The sequence below is a fragment of the Callithrix jacchus genome, chromosome 7 (assembly GCF_049354715.1).
Source record: "Callithrix jacchus isolate 240 chromosome 7, calJac240_pri, whole genome shotgun sequence".
Lineage (NCBI taxonomy): Eukaryota > Metazoa > Chordata > Mammalia > Primates > Cebidae > Callithrix > Callithrix jacchus.
Window position 1 is genome coordinate 23,969,503 of NC_133508.1, and position 20,783 is coordinate 23,990,285.

At 39.3% G+C, this 20,783-nt stretch overlaps 1 long non-coding RNA gene across 1 annotated transcript in view; it reads left to right on the forward strand.

Annotated features, from left to right (window-relative positions):
• The window catches only part of LOC103794130 (uncharacterized), a 29,203-nt gene extending 26,645 nt beyond the window's left edge, over positions 1-2,558 (forward strand). Inside the window, exon 6 of the long non-coding RNA XR_013519586.1 lies at positions 2,378-2,558. This is a non-coding gene — a long non-coding RNA (uncharacterized LOC103794130). The remainder of the gene's footprint in view (positions 1-2,377) is intronic.
• Positions 2,559-20,783: the final 18,225 nt, after the last annotated feature.

Consider the following 20,783-nt stretch of genomic DNA (forward strand, 5'->3'; position numbering starts at 1 on the left):
TGATCTGGTCACAGGTCATAGAATACCAAGTTCTTATACTCTACATTGTAAGCACAAAAGACTTCCAAGGAAAATTGCAATGATTTTTGGATAGCACTCACCTCTGCTTCTCTATGTTATTTCAAATATTAGAGAGTTGATAGCATCTTTCTCTCTCTCGTGCACGCTCTCTCTCACACACACACACACACACACACACATTTTACAATTTTTTTTTAAACAGTAGTTTGAGGTTCACAGCACAGTTGAATGGAAGAAATGGAGTTATCCCATATATTTCTGCCACCCACCATGTGCATGGCTACCACTATCAACACCTCCCACCAGAGTGCCTTATTTGTTACTTGATGAACCTACACTGACATGTCATTATCATTTAAAGCCCATAGTTTACATTAGGGTTCACTCTTGTTGTACATTCTATGGACTTAGACAAATGCATCATGATGTATATCCACCATTGTACTATATCCACCATTGTACTATATCCACCATTGTACTATATCCACCATTGTACTATCATACAGAGTAATATCACTGCCCTAAAATTTTCTGTGTTCCACTTAATCATCCCCTGCCCCCAACCTCTGGCATTCACTGTTTTTTTTTTCACTGAATCCACAGTTTTGCCTTTTCCAGAATGTCATATAGTTGGAATCGTGCAGTATGCATATTCAACTAAACATACTTTTATAAAACTAAACATTTTTTGTTTCTTAGGCTTTTCAGATTGGCTTCTTTCACTTAGTACTGTGCATTTAAAATTTCTTCATGTATTTTCATGGCTTGATAGCTCATTTCTTTTTAGCACTGAATAATATCCCAGTGGCTAAATGTATCACAGTTCATTTATTCATTCACCTACTGAAGGATCTCTTGGTTGCTTCCAAGTTTATTTTTTTAGCAATTATGAATAAAGCTGCTATAAACATCCATGTGGGCCAGGTGCAGTGGCTCATGCCTGTAATCCCAACACTTTGGTAAGCCAAGGTGAGGGGATCACTTGAGTCCAGAAGTTTTATACCAGCCTAGGCCACTTGGCAAAATCCTGTCTCTACAAATAATTCTGTTTAAATTGGCTGGGTGTGGTGGTGTGTGCCTCTAGTTCCAGCTACTCGGGAGGCTGAGTAGGAGAATCAACTGAACCAAGGAGGTCAAGGCTGCAGTGAGCCATGGTGGCACCACTGCACTCCAGCCTGGGTGATGGAGTGAGAGTAAAACCCTGTCTCAAAAACAAACAGAAATCCTTGTGTAGGTTTTGTGGAGACATGTTTTCAACTCCTTTGCGTAAATTTTAAAGAGTGAGATTGCATGGTAAGAGTATGCTTAGTGTTATGAGAAACTGCCAAACTGCCTCCCAAGTGGCTGTTTTGCACTTCACCAGTAATGAATGTAGTTTCCTATTGATCTACATCTGGAATTTGGCCATTCTAATAGATATGTAGGAGGACCACATTATATTTTACACACTTTATAGTTGAAATTTAATTGGTTACCATTCCCATGTTATTTATTTTTTGGTGGTTTCATTGTTCTGATTATTAATTATTAATGTCAATCTGGCACAGTGGCTCATGCCTGTAATCCCAGCACTTTTGGAGGTGGAGGCAGGTGGATCACAAGGTCAGGAGTTCAAGACCAACCTGGCCAATGTGGTGAAACCGCCATCTCTACCAAAAATACAAAAATTAGCTGGATGTGGTGGCATATGCCTGTAATCTCAGCTACTTGGGAAGCTAGACCAGGAGAATTGCTTGAATCCAGGAGGTGGACGTTGCAATAAGCTGAGATCACGCCACCAGCAATGGGTGACAGAATCAGACTCCATTGTCATTTATCATTAATGAATGACTATCCAGAAGTTTCTGTCAACTTCATTTGGATGTAAAAAATACTACATGATGTGCTTGCTATTAAGGAATATTTAATTAGGAAAAATGTCATTTTAGGAAACATATCTTTTTATGTAACTTATCCCATCTGTCTGTTACCACTGTCTCTGGGCTCTAATTTCCTCTTCTGAATTGCTTGCTCTTTCAAAGCAGAACATCATTTTGTTCACTTTTGTGTTCTCTCCAATTCTTTTCACATGCCTCACACAAAGAAAGAGTGTAATAAATGCTTGACTAAATATCTCGGATTTTAGAGGAAAAGAAACCAACCCTATGATACAAGCAATTAAGCAAATCATTGGCCCACTTGTTACTTGACGAGAGGTCAAGTACCTTGCTCCTGATCATATAGCTAGTAAGTGGTAGAACTTGGGTTCAAAATCAGGCAGTTTGATTTTAGTGTTTCCCATCCATAGTCATGTGTATGTATGTATTAGTAGCCACCCCCACCCCCTAATTGATATCTTCTCCCCTTCCTCCTATAGGAGCAACTTTCCTTCCTACAGAGGGATCCAAACCTCCTTTATACAGCCCATTTGCTGGGGGCAGCTGATTCTGTTTCTGGCTACTGAGATGGGGCACGTACCCAGGTGGAGCCTATACCAATGATGGAAAACCATTCCCTGATGAAAGTTATTGCATCCAGGGTGGGTAGTGAGCCTGCAGGTCATGTTTGCTGATACATTTCTGGGAAAGAAGTGTCCTCTGTTTTAGAAAAACTGGGAAACCAGCTTCTTTCTCTATCCTTAAATGTGAATGGAGGCAGAGACCAGGCAGGTTGTGGACAGCCAAAATAGGATTGCTGGGATTGAAGATGACATTGCCAAGGGCAGACAGATGTCGAAGTAAACCTGGTCTCTGATGACACTGTTGAGCAATTGAACTGAATCATTCCTGAAACTAACCTTACTTCTAGCATTCAGTCATGTGAGCTATTAATTCTCTTTTATCGTTCGAGTTTTTTTTTTCTCACTCAGTGGAAACTATTCATGGCCACAGTAAGGGAAGATAATATTTCTTTCTCAAAAGCTAACTAGAACTTTGATAGAGTATAGTTATTATGCTTGGAAAGAACTAATTAGATCTCAGTATTCGAGAGCTATGTGATAACTGGTTCATGTTATATTTACAGCTCTATATTCAAATAAAACCCAAATGTCAGATGCTTGAATATGAATATAAGAATATCAGGACCTGCTGTTACTGCAGCTGAAACTGAATTGTAGTTCTCTGAGGGAGAGTCAATAATTTTCTTTTAAGCCAGACTCAAGATTCCTAAATGTACTTCCAAATAACAAATAATAAATGGCCAAGGAAAATATTTTTAAAATACCTCTATGGAGGACAAAAATTAGGGGGAGAATGCCACTTGTCTGTTATATAAGAGTTGTAGCTGATAAAAGTTTAATTTATCACTTCATGTTTATGATAAAATGTAACATAACTCATTAATTGCATCCATTAATCATCTCTCATTCATAAAAATGGCATATGTGTTGAAGAGCTACATAATTCTTTACCATGTGTAGTATTATAGTGATAATCTATAAATAATATAAAAGTTTGCAGAAAACTAAAGTATATGGAACTGTAGAAAGAGATAAATTTTTAAATATTTACGGTTTTGCTCTGCTCCTTTAATGAACTGGTGTTTTAGCCATTTGAGCCACCTAGTGGTAATAGACATGAGATATGATATCTTATTCTGAAAAACAATGTTAAAGTTTAACAGTTTCCAATTTAGAAGAATTGAACTAAGTAAAGCGAATCATAACCGTTATATATTATATATTTAGCTTTTGAATTAATATTTCTTTATTGGTAGAAGATTATGAGAAAATAAATTATAAAAAATTTTTTACTTATTTTATTTCTTCTAATAGAGGCCACATAACCAAGCAAATTAAAATGATAAAAAAATTATAATTGAAGCAGATTCTTTTGAAAGGTATAAGAAAGAAAAGGCGATCAAATATTTAGTGGACTAAGATGAATAATGGATTTTCCAACTTAATTGTATTCAAATGTAACCTTAGGTAAGTGGTCTCGGGTGTAGTCATATTCTCTAAATCTGTCTTCTAGCCAGTCATTATTAGTCTGTCTTCTTATATTTAAAGAACAAAACTGAATCACTAATCTGCTCAGTGGTCCATTAGAAATACTCTGTAACCAGATTACACTGTGTCTAATTTTAGATTTCTTTAACTGGGAACTGTAGATCAAAGCAAGTTTCCATTTTGGCTCTGCTCTGGTATAATAACTTCCAGCAGAGCCAAATCATGAAATACTGCTAACTTCATGTGTTAGAATCCACATTCATCTTTGCCTTGTTAACTTTTAAGGAGTTTTTTATTTGTTGTTCCGAGAATGCCAGGTTCTTTGGTTTCCTGCTTTCTTAAATTGCCATATGTCTCTAAATAGGTTTTTTTTCCCCCCATAATCAGAATTAGCACAAAGATAGATAGATTTGTCTTCTTTGAATTCACCAGCCTCTCTGCTTGGTAGGATTGCAAAACTATCTTATGAACCCAGCAGAGAAAATATCCTCTCTTCTTGATGATCCTGCTTGTTGGAACTCTGACCTTCTCCATTTCTTCTGTGGTTTCAGTGGATAAGCTGAAGACAAATCTTCACATGTGGTTCCTGGAAGCAATGGCATCTAAAGCTGATCTAAAGTCTAGAGGATTGAAGAGTGTCAGCTAAGAGCAGACAAAACCTTTAAGGAGTAATTGAGCAGGGTACAAAGGCAATAGAGTCTAAAAGAGGAAGACCTTCCCTAATATATAAGATACCCAGGAAGATCAGTGGGGGAACAAGATAATGGAGGGAGAATTCTGCTACAACAGAATGGTGTCTGTTATTTTGCACCCCCCCTTTTTTTTTAAAAGAAATACCTTTTTTTTTTTCTGGACAGAATGTGTGAATTGAGGGGTAGAGGTGTTTGCTAGGCTGGGCCAATCAGAGAATTCCATGAGTCGTTTTGAAATTAGTTCTGGTGAGAAGTCTGAGATATCCTCTGGTGTCAAACTTAGGAGATGTGAATTGTGGTACTGCTTCCTGCTTTATGTAGAAAATCCATCCAGAAAATGAGATGATAGCCGAGAGCAGAAACAGGCAGAGACACAGAGGAGGGAATACGTCTGAGCCATGCTTTTTGGAACCAGCACATTTCCCCTTTTACCGCAGCTAGTTGGAGTTGAATTTCTGTCACTTATAACCCAAAGAGTCCTGATTAGTACAGAACAGATACTGCCTGCATAGTCAAGTAACTTGTTCAGTGAACAGAATATTCTGGAAGGTGAGAGAAAAGAACAGTTTCCAGAATCCTGAGAATCAGGAAGACAATGATCAGCAGTCCCCACCAAGACCTGATATTAATCAAAACAGGGTAATTGACTGCATTTAATATTCATAAGACACTGAGAGAAGGTGTGACTACATGGGTGTCTGAAGAATTGCAGGAGATGAACTTTTCATTTACCTTAAAATGCTCATTCCAGACCACGCATGTTTTCTTCATTTCTTAATATCAAAATATTTTACTAATATATCGTGATGACTAACTTTTGGAAGTAGGAAGTACCAGGATGCCTAATAGTAGCTTCTGGGTTGGGGCTGAGGCTGTGTCAATATTGCATCTGTTATGCTCATGGCCCTATTTCAGTAAAACCACTCCATTGAGCGAATGAGGCTTTTCCAAAACCTTCAGCCCCCAGCCGTGTTTGGTATCAGTGACCTGCCTGTACCCTTCCTGTCCCCTTCTCACTCATAGCTTGTTAGGATAATTCAAAATTTGAAAAATTGAGTCTTCCATTTTTCAAATTTTGAATTTTCAAATTCGAAATTTGAAATTTCAGAATTTGAAAAATGGAAGACTAAGCACACAAAATTCCAAAATGAACTTCAAAAATGCACAGAGACTGCAGAACAGTAAGTAAACTCGCTTAGAGAATATGAGGGAGCAGGGCCTTCCTTTTTTCTGGATGGATTTTTAATGCAGAGTCGTAGACATCAGCTAATGCTAGGGCCTGGCTCATATTCAGGTGGCCTTGGTTTCCCACCTTCATCTCATTAGCCACAGGCTCGTTGAATGAACTTATTAACAATCATGGCTTTAGCTTCTACCAAGGTGCTAATGACTCCCAAATTTACATCTCTAGTACTGAACTCTTCCTTTTTTCCTTTTTTGAGACAGACTCCTTATCAGTCAGGCTGGAGTTCAGTGTCATGCACTTCAGCCTCAACCTCTGAGGCCCAAGTGATCCTCCCACCTCAGCTCCCCGAGTAGGTGGGACCACAGGTAGGTGCCATCATGCCCAGCTAATTTTGTTTCTTTTTTGTAGATACAGGATCTCCCTGTGTTATCCAGGCTAGTCTCAAAATCCTGGGCTCAAATGATCTTCCTCAATAATAACTTAATTATATATTTAAAAATAAAGAATGTAATTGGATTGTTTGTGACCCAAAGGACAGATGCTTGAGGGGATAGATAGGGTTATTCCGCATGGTGTGCTTGTTTCACATTGCATGCCTGTATCAAATATCTCACGTACCCCATACATATGTATACCTACTATGCACCCAGAAAAAATTTTAAAAAAATTTTAAGAAAAGATTCTCTTGCTTAGGCCAGGGTGCTGGGATTACAGGCAGGAGCCACTGTGGCAGGCCCTAAATTCCTTCTTGAACTCAAGACCTGTGTATATAATTATGTACTGGACATTTTTTCTCAGTAGTCCCAGGGAAACCTCAAAGTCAATGCACCTCACAACTAAACTCTTCCTGAGTGCTTCATAGTCCCTGTGTCAGGGAGTAGTGTCACTATCTATCTGATTGCTGAAGCCAGAAACTTATGAATCATCAGTGATGTCCTCATTTATTGAGCCTACATGTTCTCAGTCATTATGGTACTTTGACACTATTTCTATTATTTCTCAAAAGCACCTCTTTCTATCCCCAGTACTGTATCCTTATATCCTTAGTCAAGATTCTTATTGTCATTTTTTTGTATGTCTCATTACAATAGCCTTTTAATTTCTTTTCCCAGCCTTGAGTTATTCACTTCTCAATATCATTCTCTTTTCTGGAGTTAACTTTCTAAATTGAAGATCTTGTAAGGTCAGGTTAAAAATCTTTCATGAGGGTGGGTGTCATGGCTCATTCCTGTAATATCAGAACTTTGGGAGGCAGACGCAGAGGCAGGGGGAATTACTTGAGGCCAGGAGTTTGAGACCAGTCTGGGCCACATAGTGAGACCCTTGTCTCTATTAAAAAAAAAAAAAAAAGAAAAAGAAAACCAAAACATTAGCCAGATGTGGTAGTGCAAGTCTGTAGTCCTAGCTACTTGAGGGGCTGAGGCGGAGGATCACTCAAACTTAAAGTTGAGGCTGCAGTGAGCAGTGAGGTACAATTGATTGCACCACTGCATTCCAGCCTGGGTGACAGACACTCTGTGTCAAAAAAGAAAGAAAGAAAAAAAGAAAAAGAAAATCTTGCATGAGCTCCTTTGCCAAGGAGCTGTGAGTTCTTTTGCATGACCTTTTTCATCCTCACCGACGTGGTGGTCAGCCAGTTCCTCCCTTCAGCTCCACATTCCAGCCCGGCTAGTTACTTCTCAGATGTGCTGTGCTCCTTCCTGCCTTGGTGTGCTGGCTGCTCCCTCTGTCAACATCCTCCCCACTGCTTCTGCTTGCATGGCTTCACAATTCAGCTCAGATGCTCCCTTTTTTCGAAAGCCTTAACATTTTTTCTCTGTGAACACATCTACCATAGCATTGCTGTGCTATCATCTAGTTACTTCTAAGTTTCCCCAAGTATGTTGTAAACTTCTTGAAGCTAAAACCAACACCTGAATATTCAATGAATAATCAAATAGAGTATTTTATTCAAGAGGGAAGTTCAAAGGTGATTAAAACCATGAACTCTTTATGAATTATCCTGTTTGGTGTTTACATTCTGGGCAGAATCAATTCTGAAACAAGTAAGAAAAATGAAGATAGCAGAGGTGTTATGTTAGTATTGGTAAAAGATACTGCAAAGGAGGAATCTCCTGCTATTATCCACCCACTTCTAGCAGAAGAGATTGGTGGGTGAGAGAAATGAAATATGGTAACCTAAGGTGACATAAGCTAGGGTGCGTGGAAGGCAGTCATTGCATTCTGATGGAGTAATACCTGGGTAGAGGTGCTGCTCCATTGTTGGCGGTTAAGCAGCCGTAACAAACATTCGTGGTTGTCTGAACTTTAAAAGCCTTTGATTGTCCAACCAAGACGGGGAAATACCTTTTCAGAAGAAAGAAAGAAAGAAAGAGAGAAGGAAGGAAAGAAAGAAAGAAAGAAAGAAAGAAAGAAAGAAAGAAAGAAAGAAAGAAAGAAAGAAAGAAAGAAAGGAAAGAAGGGAGGGAGGGAGGGAGGGAAGGAAGGAAGGAAGGAAGGAAGGGAAAGAAAGAAAAAGAAAGAAAGAGGAGTCGTGTAGCATCCTATGAGGACTCAAACAGAAGAGTGGATGTGATTTGGATTTTTATGCTCCCACCTCAAAGGAGTTGGCCAGGTAGCTGTTTTCAATTTTATCTATTTAGAATATTACTCAATAACACTTAGCAGATAGCTAGCAAGATAGCATTTAATTCTTTTTCTTTTTCTTTTTTTTCTTTTTTTAAAAAATAGAGACAGGGTCTCACTGTGTTGCCCAGACTGGTCTCAAACTTCTGGGCTTAATGATCCTACCACCTTGGCCTCCCACAGTGTTGGAATTACAGCGTGAGCCACTGTGTCCCGCCAGCATTTAACTCTCTGTAGTTCAACTATATTAGTCCTCAAGATCTCTGCCCCTTTCTTTCTGGGACCCTTACCTATCTGAATTATCCACAGAAGATACCTTAACCTTTAAGCTCCATAGAGGGGAGCTAGAGACACATTCAAGGGACATTAAATAGAGGATCTATTATACTGGTTAAATAGGAAATTTTCGGCAATTTTTATTTAGCACCAACTCAGAAGTTGCTCCAGAATTCCTATAAAAAGGAGGATTGAGTACATAATTTGTCTGAGTGGGGAGGGGCTGCTGGAGATTATGTAGTAGTAGATAAAGCTGCTTCTGTATTCTTGAATCCCCTTCTTGTATTGCCATGGTATGTATTTTCTTACTGTATTATGCTGGGCATTGTGGGAGATTTTTTCAAAAACAACTTGATAAAGATGAACCCTGCTCTCAAGAAAATTAGAGTTCAGCTGGGGGAGACAGAAATAAAAACAAGTTTAAGAGGCTATTTACCAAGAACAATTTTCTGAAGACAGCTGAAGTATAGAAAAATCCTAATGTAACTTGATAGATGAGAATCTAACAATTTTAATAGAGTAAATATGGTGTCTATATTATTTAAAGATAAATGAAATAATGAGGTGAGCCTTCGTGGCTGGTTAACCAGGAGTTCTGGGTCTAACTGCACTATTTAATACTTTCAGATATGAGTTGGTACTCTTTAGTGGCCATTGTGTTAAATGTCAATGAGGATGATTCTGGCTCTTGTGTTTGGATGGATTTTCAGGGCAGTGGTGGGGGTTTTAGAAATCCCTTGGTAACTTGTTGCCCATTTTTTCAGCCTAAGGCAGGGAGATTGGGCTGAGAGATTACAGGGGATGTGAACATACTTCCTTCATTTTCCAACTTCTTAAACAGGGTTGCCTGCAGTCTTTCCACCATATCTTACACTCTTCTGTATCTCATGTGTCTCCTCTCCAGAAAATGAGAACTTGCTTGCTCTGCCTCATTTGAAAAATGGGGTCAAGCACAGAAAAAGAGAGTTCCAATGTCCAATTGCATTATATCCGAGTTTACATTATGAAAGGGCATGTTTATTAAGGAATTTTCCTATAATAATATTCTCTTTGAGTTGAAAGAAATCAAAGTATTGCCTTGAGGAGAAAGGATTAAGATATAGTTATTGTACAAGGTAGATATGTGTGAGTAGTCATAACTAAATTTTTGAATTCATACTTTAAGCTAGACCCTGTTCTAAGCAATTTATTTCTTAGTGGCCCAATGAGGTCTGTACTATTAATATCTCCATTTGAGAGATGTGGAAATTTAGGTATTAAAAAAAGATAATTTTCCCAAGAGCATGTAGCTAGTGACAAAGTTAAGGTTATAACCTCACCCAGTCTTACCTAGAGACCATGTTTTTAACAACCATGTTACTGTGAATGAACAAGTATAGGTTGCCATGTTTTTGTTTTTGTTTTTAAATTAGCTCAAATTCACAGCTGGACCATAATAATTAAAAATCTTAATAGCTTGCTTTGTTATAAATGAAAAGAAACAATGAGGGTAGGAAAACTGTGCAAATACATGGAATTTTGATTTCTAATTTCCAAATAAATTCTAATTTGATTTCTAGTCCTAGCCTCTTATGTTTTCCCAGAGGCATCTTGCTATCTTACTTGTTTCTTTCTCTAGAATCTTCAGTTTTTCTCTTTTAATTCCTTTCTCTCACCCATGTCTACTCATCTTGGGAAAAACTGTAGGGTGACCTAGTCTTGACTGTACCTGCTTTCTCTAGTTTTTTAAAAATACCTGTTTCTCCCTTCTAGTCCCTCCATTTCTTCAAGCGTCTTCTCTTGAAGGTCCAAATAACCTGTCTGTGAAGTTCAAAGGCATGTGTCATTTCTATTGTTTCTTGCTCCTTTATTTTCTGTGATACCACAAGGTCCAACACTTTTGCTTCTTTTTCCTTTTTCTTACTTCTCATCTTCCTCCCACCCACTCACTGTGTGTTTTTCCAGTGCTTATTTCTTAGAACTCTGCTCTTCTTTTGATGCATTTTCCCCTTTGCAAAGGTCACCTGTTTTCAAAGTTTCATATCTTCCTTTCATACAGGCTACTTTAGATCTATCTATAACTTAGTAATTTCCTCTTACCTGAATGCCAGTATTTATTTTCAAATGTTTTCTGGAAATTTCCACTTAAATATTTTATAGTCACTATTAAGCTCAAAATACACAAGCCTGAGTTTATAATCAGTATTTTCCACATGGAAATAAGTTTTCGAAAAAGATGAGGGGTCAGCTGGGAAAGAACTCACTTGAAGGATGAGATAGTTGAAATTAATACAATATCTAATTATTATTTTAATAATTATCATAGAAAAACATAAAGCATGTATACTGAACCTGGTACTTTATATGGATTAACTCATTTAAACCTTAAAACAATTATTATTCTTGTTTTATATTTGAAGGAACTCAGCCTAGAAATGTTAAAGCAACAGTCCCCAAATCATGTCACATTGCTACTAACTGGAGGATACAAATTCATCTCAGGCAATGTCCTTGTATTAAGAAAGTCTACTCCTAACTAAGACACTATATTTCCATGACCTGTTTTCTAATTTCCTGTCCTCAAAACTATACTCATCAACATTCTTTTTTTTCTTCCAGTCCAATCAATAACTTCTCCACTTTTGTTTCAAAATGTTTTTGGTGTTTTTATCAGTCTGGGTCTGCAGAGGCATGCATGGCTCATTCCAAAAACACACAGAGCCATGTTTCAGAAAACCAGGAAGAGATGAGAAGGCTCCCAGGTATTAAATTATTGGGATGCTGTTACCACTCCTAGTCTTGAAAGGACAAAAAGGATGGGCGATGCTCTTGGTTGCCGGTCCAGAGAAAGCTGATCAATGGAGCTGGGTCTACCCACCAGTTTCCAGAGGAACACAGCTGCTACTGAACACTGCAGGGACATGGTATAGGGTGAGGAAGTGAGTGCAAAGAGCAAATGCCCAATGTCTGTCTCCCAGAGGCTTCCAGTATCTTGCTTGTGCTTCATAACCTCATGCCTGAATCCTTGCTGCCTCTTCAATAACCTTACTTCATTCCCTTCTGCTCTATCCCACCACCCACTGCCAGATCAGTCTCTGAGATGGTGCATTTCTTATACCATTTTTCTTCTCACAACCTTGAATGGCTTGTAACTGCTCCAGAGTTTGTTGTTGGTGATCCCCAAATCCTGAGTCCAATCTCTCATTCCAATGTTATCTTCTGCAGCTCTCCTAGCCCTTTGCTCTAATTGGCCTCCTTACCGTTCTCCCCTCTACACACAGCTCATTTTCCTGCCTGCTTCAGATGCCGTTACTCATAAGTCCTCTGTACACCTGAAATACTTTTTGTCTTCCGTCTACATATTATATATTCATCAAGGCCCATCTCTTGTGCAGACCTTCTCTGACTGCTTCTATACACGTGGGTTCCTCTGTCTTCCCTTGTTTTTGTTGAATTGTGGGTAGCACCTTACCAATTGGGACTTAATTATGTTTATGTTTGTTTTATGAGTGTGCATCTTGTCTCCTCTAGCTGGAGGGTGAGGATTCTAAATCAGTGGTGTAGTCCATGGTTCATTGGTATGACTCATTTTCTAAGCTATAACAGTTTGAAGGGGTATAATTTATGCAGTGTGGATTACATCTCAGCAAAGAGTGATCTATGCTCTAAACTTCTTACTATAAAACCAGGGGAATCCCAGCCTCAGGCACCTCCCTCTCCTGTCAGGTTCCCAGGTGTTCCCCTTTGCTGCTGGAAGCATATCAGATCAAGTGCCTCAAGATAATCTCTGCAGTGCTTGGTCTTTGCCGCCATAGGCTGCAGGCCTTACTGCAATAGGTCTTTGATGTTGATCAGTGCTCAGTAAGCACCTTTCAACTTTCTTTCTAGGGGTTGTTCATTTCCATGGGATCTGCATACTTTTCACTGTTCATGGTGCAAACCATCCTGTTTGCCAAGAATTGCCTGTCGGAATGAAATTATTTGAAGTATAACAGAGCTTCATACCTCCAGAGAATTCAAGCCTCCTGACCCTTAGTTAGTATCTCTGGCTTAAGTTGGTTCATGTCATCTCTTGCCCCTCTAGGGCAATGCTGGGGGCATGGTCTTCATTTCTCCTCTTTGCTCAGGAATCTCAGTGTTGGAGTTGATTGTGAGCTCTGTTCAACTGGAAAACCTCTGAGAAATTCTCTGTGACATGCTTGGACATACCTTAGTTTCTCTAACTGGCAAAACAATGTGTTTTCACATGGCCCTTGCCAGCTATCATCTGCATTATTGACATATTGATATGTTTTCTCTCTTTCCTTTTCCCAATCACATACTTTAAGGTTCTAGAATGTCCTTTACTTCTACTGGGAAGTTCTAAAACTCAAGCTTATAGTAGTCAGGTAGAGGCAGGAGGAGTTGGAGGCAGTAAGCGTATGCATTACGTTAGTCTTTTAGATGGTTTATCTGGCCTGATATCTAGAAGCTTTTCTCATCTTTTTGTATTTTTCTACCCTGCCTTTTCTACAGAATGCACCTTAAAGTAACATGAAATGACACATTCTCCAACAGCTTAGTCTGAACTGGAGCAATTTTAATCCTATGAATGCCCAAGGTATTTCAGAGGGAGGAAGAATTTACATGGTGAAATCGATTAATAATGGATATCTTGAGGTCTTCTGAATTATATACATACACTTAAAAATAATTGTGCTCATTTATTTTGGAGCAAGCGCATTCAACTTTCATCTTTTAAAAAATCTATGGTTGTAATTAGGTGACAAAATCTACTATTTTCGAAAGTCAACAACAGTTTGCTTGCTATCTAGTTGTTTCTTTCTATCAAGTGAAAGCTATATTGCCTTTCAGGAGTTGATCATAGAAGTGAAAAACATCACCAGACTAGTTAAATCCAGACACAAGGAATGGAGGGTAAAAAAGAATCCTTTAAAAAACTATTACCCATACAAGAACCTTCTCTGACGATTTTGGCATCATGAAGGAACTTATCTGTCTGCCTCAACTGTCATAAAATTGCACAATGTGAAACAAGAAGCTAGAGCTAGAGGGAAGCAGAGAAGGGGGCTGGGTGATTTCCTTTTGTAAGCACAAAGACCTCCTTTCCTTGGACGGAGAAGAAAAAAAAAAGCCAGAAGCTGAAGTTGGTGGGTTTGAGGGCTTGCAAATGCAGGCAGCTGAAACTTTGTAAACAGTTAGCATAAAACTCATTTTTAATCTCATAAACTTAATTTTTTCTCCTAGCATATGGGATGCATAAAAAGGAAATAAAACTTTAGTAAATTGAGCCTTACTTGTGCTTTATAAAAAAGAAATTGAATTGCTCTAATGGCAGCTGCAGCTGGCTTTCAGCTTCGAACAACCCGTGTAAATCTAGTTTTTAGTGCTTGATTTAGTAAACACTCAGCTGCAAACGGGCTTCAGCAGCTCTGAATGCAAGGTTTTCCATAACAGCGGTTTTGTAACCTCTGTGTGTTATGACTTTAAAATATGTGAAGGAGAGCAGCAACCTTGATTGAGATATCATACAATTATTCTTTCCTCTATATTTAAAGCTGCATAGACTTTGCTACTCATACATAGAGCTAGCACTAACGGGTCATAACAGGCCATGAATTTAAATGTATGTGCACTAGTCATTAAAAACAAAAGTAGAGTACTAAAAATGAGTTGGGGATCCATAGTTGAGTTGGACACATTGGTTGGCCACCTCAGAGGGATCATCACAGCTTGTTTGTGACTCTGCCTTTCTCTGAGCCTTTTGTCAGGCTCCCACATACTGAAGAGTCTTGAGAAATCATATTCTGCTTGGCAAAGGCTGCACGTGCCCGGCTTGTAATTTTCGCTAAAAATAGGGAAAAAAATCTTGTTCCTGATGAACAAGATGAAATGTCCAACTGTTTTTAAATGGATGCATAATAAACCATTAAGATTATAATGCTAGTCTGTCTAGAATATTTCCTAGTGACCTGGACTTACTAGGGGATTTGTAGCGTTCTGGTGGTTGCCACTTTTCCCATCACTAGATATCCACAGGTAGACAAAATGAAAGTCAGTATCTTATGGCATTCTTTCCAAATGAAACTTTAAAAAAAATCCTGGCTATGACGTTCAGGGTTAACTCTGGGAACAATTTTGAATTAGGATAAACCAGTGCCTGTTTCTTTCACCCTTAAATGTCTTCCAATATCTCAGGCTTATTTTTAGCTGGCTTTCAACCAAACCTGCCTAAGGCATCAATGATAAGTGTTAAGGTACGCCATTTCTCAGGGGTATTTCCAATTTTAAAAGAGACTCATGAAGGTGGGAAAAGTCCTAAGACCCCCAATTTGGGATATTTGCATGACACTTTCTGGGTTTGATCTGGGTAGAGGGCAACTTGTTCTAAGGCTGGCTCTGGGCACTGTGGCCAGAGTTTTGAGAAGTAAATTTACACACATCCTTTTTCTTTTTCCCACCATCTGGTTGTTCAGCTGCCAGCAACTGGAGCTATTAAACAAATGCGGACTTTAGGAAATTTGAAAACCATCCTGCTGCACAGCATGGTAGGTGGAGAGAGAGTCACTATCGATGCCCCTACTTGTGGCTTGCTGTTATGGGGCTGAGTGACCTTAAGGATGCCCCTGCCTGTGGCTTGCTGTTATGGGGCTGAGTGACCTTAAGGAAGTCACTTCAACTCTCTGTTCTCCTGCCTGGCCTTTTCTTGCAGGATCAAATAAAATCAAGAAAAAGCACAATGAAAACTGTGAAGTACTACACCACTGAGAGACCCCTTGATTATTTAACACAGTGAAGGACACACACATAATGAATAGTAGCTTCTTATTCCCAGGGAGAGGGTAATTATCACCTGTACTATTGTGATTCAGAGAAATAATGTGAGCAAGTAACAGATCTCGTTATACATGTAGATGAAAGTCTGGAACTTGCATATTAGATCACTGACTATTCAGACAATTATAAAGGATGGAAGCATTGCACGAGTTAAAGAGAAAGCATTAAGGTGAAGACAGTGGGCTATTCCAGTGTAATCTGTACCCTATAACCTGAATCCCCAGCCAGGGGTTCGAATAATACCAGTCCTCTATTTAATATTCAAGTCAATCACCTGAGTGCCTACCTGTTTTTACTGGAGGTATATATTGGCGTTCCAGCTTATTATTATTATTATTATTTGAAACAGGGTCTTATTCTGTCACCTGGGCTAGACTGCAGTGGTGTGATCCCTGGCTGAGGCAATCCTCTCACCCCAGCCTCCCAAGTCGTTGGGATCACAGGCATGCATCACCATGCCTGGCTAACTTTTTGGTAATTTTTTGTAGAGACAGGGTTTCACCATCTTGCCCTGGCTGGTCTTGAATTCCTGGGCTTAAGTGATCCACCTGCCTTGCCCTTCCAAAGTGCTGGGATTATAGGCACGAGTCACTACACCTGGCTATCTTATTTTTCTTTAATTTTTTAAATTACATTTTAAATGAAAAACTGTATATGCATGTAGTTTAAAAAGTCAAAATGGTAATAAAAGATCTATTACAAAATCCAGCAGTCCCCTGACTCGCCCCTTCTTCCTTCTTACAGGTCTCTTTTCCAAAGGGCAACCACTTCCAACTCTTTAACTTCTTTTTGGCATTCAACATCTCAATTCTACACACTACACATATATTGCTGTCTTTTGATTTGTCCATTCTAGATATTGTCTATCAAATTCTTGTCGTAGAAAACAGAACTGGCTTTCTAGACTGCTATCATTTTGCTTTCTTTTTCTCATTTTCCCAATATAGTCCGATTATAATTTTGGTTAAATCAGTATTGTTGTCACTGTAATATTTTTTATAACTCAGTACTGTAGTATACTATGGTCATTTTTCTTTCCTTCCTTTGTGTTTTTCTTAAAGTTAATAATGCCTTTTTTATTTGCTTAGTTTTCTTTGTACTATTTTTAAGTATTTCCATCTTTTCTAATGGCTGTTTTTAGTAAGATATTACACAAAGCTATTCACAATAGGATATCTATCATTTTCCCTTTGCATTTTTTTTGAGAAACTGCCTCTAGAGACTTTTCTTCTTCCTTCTAGGCTGGCTGGATATCTTTGAATTACTTTTGTTCCAGGCCTTGGTGAACTTTCTGAAACTTTTCTTTTAAACCCTTTTTCTAACTCTTTTTTGTTAAAATTAGAGAATATCCTCTAGGAGTTTCATCTAGGTTAAACGTTGTTATAGTAGCAGAGGGAATCCGAATGATAGCTCCTTCATGCCAATCACCCGAATCATACTATTTCATTCATTCTTCCTGCTTGGTGGGTGTTCTATGATCACTAGGGAGCTCCCTTCACCATCATCTTGAAAATTCTCTTTTTTTTTCTCTCCTGGTGTGAATCTCCTCTTTCCTGTAGCCTACATATTCTTAGGTTACTCCCTCACTCTGGTGAGGGCATAATATGGTTTGGCTGTTGTCCCTGCCCAAATCTTAACTTGATTTGTATCTCCCAGAATTCCCACATGTTATGGGAGAGACCCAGGAGGAGGTAATTGAATCATGAAGGTCAGTCTTTCCCATGCTGTTCTTGTGATAGTGGATAAGTCTCACAAAATCTGATGCATTTATCCGGGGTTTCCACTTTTGCTTCTTCCTCATTTTTCTCTTGCCATTGTCATGTAAGAAGTACCTTTTGCCTCATGCTGTGATTCTGAGGACTCACCAGCCATGTGGAATTGTAAGTCCAATTAAATCTCTTTTTCTCCCCAGTTTCAGGTATGTCTTTATTAGCAGCATAAAAATGAACTAATACATTAAATGGGTACCATAGAGTGGGGCGTTGCTGAAAAGATACCCAAAAATGTGGAAGTGACTGTGTAACAGGCAAAGGTTGGAACAGTTTGGAAACCTCAGAAGAAGATGGGAAAATGTGGGAAAATTTGGAACTTTCTAGAGACTTGTTGAATGACTTTGCACAAAATGCTTGTAGTGATATGGACAATAAGTCCCAGACTGAGGTAGTCTCAGGTGGAGATGAGGAACTCGTTGAGAATTGGAGTAAAGGTGACTCATGTTATGTTTTAGCAAAGAGACTGGTGACATTTTGCCCCTGCCCTAGAGATTTGTGGAACTTTGCACTTGAGAGAGATAATTTAGGGTATCTGGCAGAAAAAACTTCTAGGTAGCAAAGCATTTAAGAGATGAATTGAGTTCTTTTAAAAGCATTGAGTTTTATAAGGGAAGAAGAGCATAAAAGTTTGGAAAATTTGCAATCTGACTATGTAATAGAAAAAAATGCATTTTCTGAGGAGAAATTCAAGATGGCCACAGAAATTTGTATAAATTGCAGAGAGCCAAATGTTAACCTCCAAGACCATGGGAAAATGTCTCCAGGCCATATCAGAGACCTTCATGTCAGTGCCTCCCATCACAGGCCCAATGGCCCAGGAAGAAAAGCTGTTTTGTGGGCTGGGCCCAGGGTCCTCATGATGTATGCTGCTTAGGGACATGGTGTCCTGTGTTCCAGCTGCTCCAGCCATGGCTAAAAGGGGCCAATATACAGCTTGGGCTGTGGCTTCAGAGGGTGGAAGCTCCAAGCCTTGGCAGCTTCCACATGATGTTGAGCCTGCAGGTGCACAGAAGTTAAGAATTGAGGTCTTCCTCCTAGATTTCAGAAGATATATGGAAATGCCTAGATGCCCAGGCAAAAGTTTGCTGCAGGGGTGGGGCCCCCATGGAGAACCTCTGCTAGGGCGGTGCAGAAGGGAAATGTGGGGTCAGAGCCCCTACAAAGAGGCCCTACTGAGGTACCCCCTAGTGGAGCTCTGAGAAGAGGGTCACTGTCCTCCAGACCCCAGAATGGTAGATCCACTGACAGCTTGCACCCTGTGCCTGGAAGAGCCACAGATACTCAATGCCAGCTCATGAAAGCAGCCAGGAGGGAGGCTGTACCCTGCAAAGCCATAGGGGCAGAGCTGTCTAAGACCATGGGAACCCACCTTTTGCATCAGCATGACCTGGATGTGAGACCTTGATTCAAAGGATATAATTTTGGAGCTTTAGAATTTGACTGCCATGCTGGATTTTGGACATGCATGGGCCCCATTACCCCCTTGTTTTGGCTAGTTTCTCCCATTTGAAATGGCTGTATTTACCCACTACCTGTATCCCATTGTATCTAGGAAGTAATTAGCTTGCTTTCGATTTTACAGGCTCATAGGCAGAAGGGACTTCCCTTGTCTCAGATGAGACTTTGGACCGTGGACTTTTGACTGAAACGAGTTAAGACTTTGGGGAACTTTTGGAAAGGCATGATAGGTTTTGAAATGTAAAGACATGAGATTTAGAGAAATCAGGGGCAGAATGATATGCTTTGGATGTGTCCCCAACTAAATTTCAGCTTAAATTGTATCTCCCAGAGACCCAGAGGGAGGTAATGGAATCACGGGGGCCTGTGCTAGTCTTGTGAGAGTGAACACGTCTCACAAGATCTGATGGGTTTATCAGGGGTTTCCGCTTTTTCTTCGTCCCGATTTTTCTCCTGTGCCTGCCATGTAAGAAGTGCCTTTCAACTCCCGCCATGATTCTTAGCCTTCCCCAGTCATGTAGAACTGTAGGTCCAATTAAACCTCTTTTTCTTCCCAGTTTCGGGTATGTCTTTATTAGCAGCATGAAAAATGGACCAATACAGGACATTTTCAATAGCTTTCTGAGAAAGTGTGCATGAAAGTACATCTTTTGAGACCTTACGTTTCTTAAAGTGTTTTAATTCTACCTACCCTGCAATTTATGGCTGGGTGTTGAATTCTAAGTTGAAAGTAATTTTTCTTTATAATTGGGAAGGCATTGCTCCATGGTCTTCTGGATTCCAGGGCTGGTGTAGAGAAGTACAAAGCCATTCTGAATCCTGCTGCTTTCCATGTGACTTCTTCTCCCTCTCTCTTTCTAAATTGCAGAAATGTCTTAAAAATTATTTTTGGCAGTATTCTGAACTGATGTACCCTTAGATGAGTCTATTTTCTTCCACTGTGCTGGGTACTAAGTGGACCTTTCAAACTAGGAGCTGATATCTTTTAGTTCTAAGAAATGTTGCCAATAATCTTATCTCCTGTTTTCTTGTTATTTTTTTTTTTCTGGCAATCCTATAATTTTGATGTTGGACTTCTTGGACTTGTGTTCTAATTTTCTGATTTCTCTGGTTGTTCTTCTCTTTAGATTTTTCTCCTGTTTTTTGGGTTTTCTAATCTTTATGTTAGATTAAAAAAAAGAACACTTTTTATGCTTCTTTTTGGTGGATTCTGTTCTTGCTTCATTAAGGCATTATCTTTTCTTGTGCCTCTGAATATACGAGTTACAGTTTTTGTTTTCAAAGTATTCTTATCCTTGCATTGTTTCAGTTTCCTCCTAGTTGCTACTTTTTTTCTGTTTGTTCTCACCTTTATCTTTCATGTAGGTTTCCTCACACTTTTGGTAGTTCTTGCATGTCTTCTCATGATCAAGATTAGGGGACTGAAAAACTGATTAGCGTACTGTGAAGATGGTTGTACTTTTCAACTCTGAGCTTCATTGTGGGATCATGCTCGCTGGGGTCATTTGTTTGCAGAGCTGAGTATCAATATCATGAAGTCTTTTTCTTTTCCTCTCTTACTATTTTGGTAGACTTCATGATTTTTTTCTTTTTGTTAAAATTTCAGGATCCTACATAGCAGCATGTGCTGCAATATCTTATTATAATGCTGTGGCTTTGAATAACTTTTTGTTTTTTTTGAGACAGGTCTTGCTCTGTTGCCAAGGCTGGAGTGTAGTGGCACACTCATGGCTCACGGTAGCCTTGACTTTCCAGACTCAAGCGGTCTTCCCACTCCAGCCTTCCCAGTAGCTGGGACCACAGGCATGCCCCACCACGTCTGGCTAGTTTTTTTTCCCCCCTTTTGAAGATACAGCATCTCTCTCTCTGTTTCCCAGGCTGGTGCCAAACTACTGGGATCAAGTGATCCTCCCACCTCAGGCTTCCAAAGTGTTGGGACTACAAATATAAGCCACCAGGCCAGGCCTTGAATAACTTGTGTTGCTGAGTAAAACATTTGCAAATCTTGT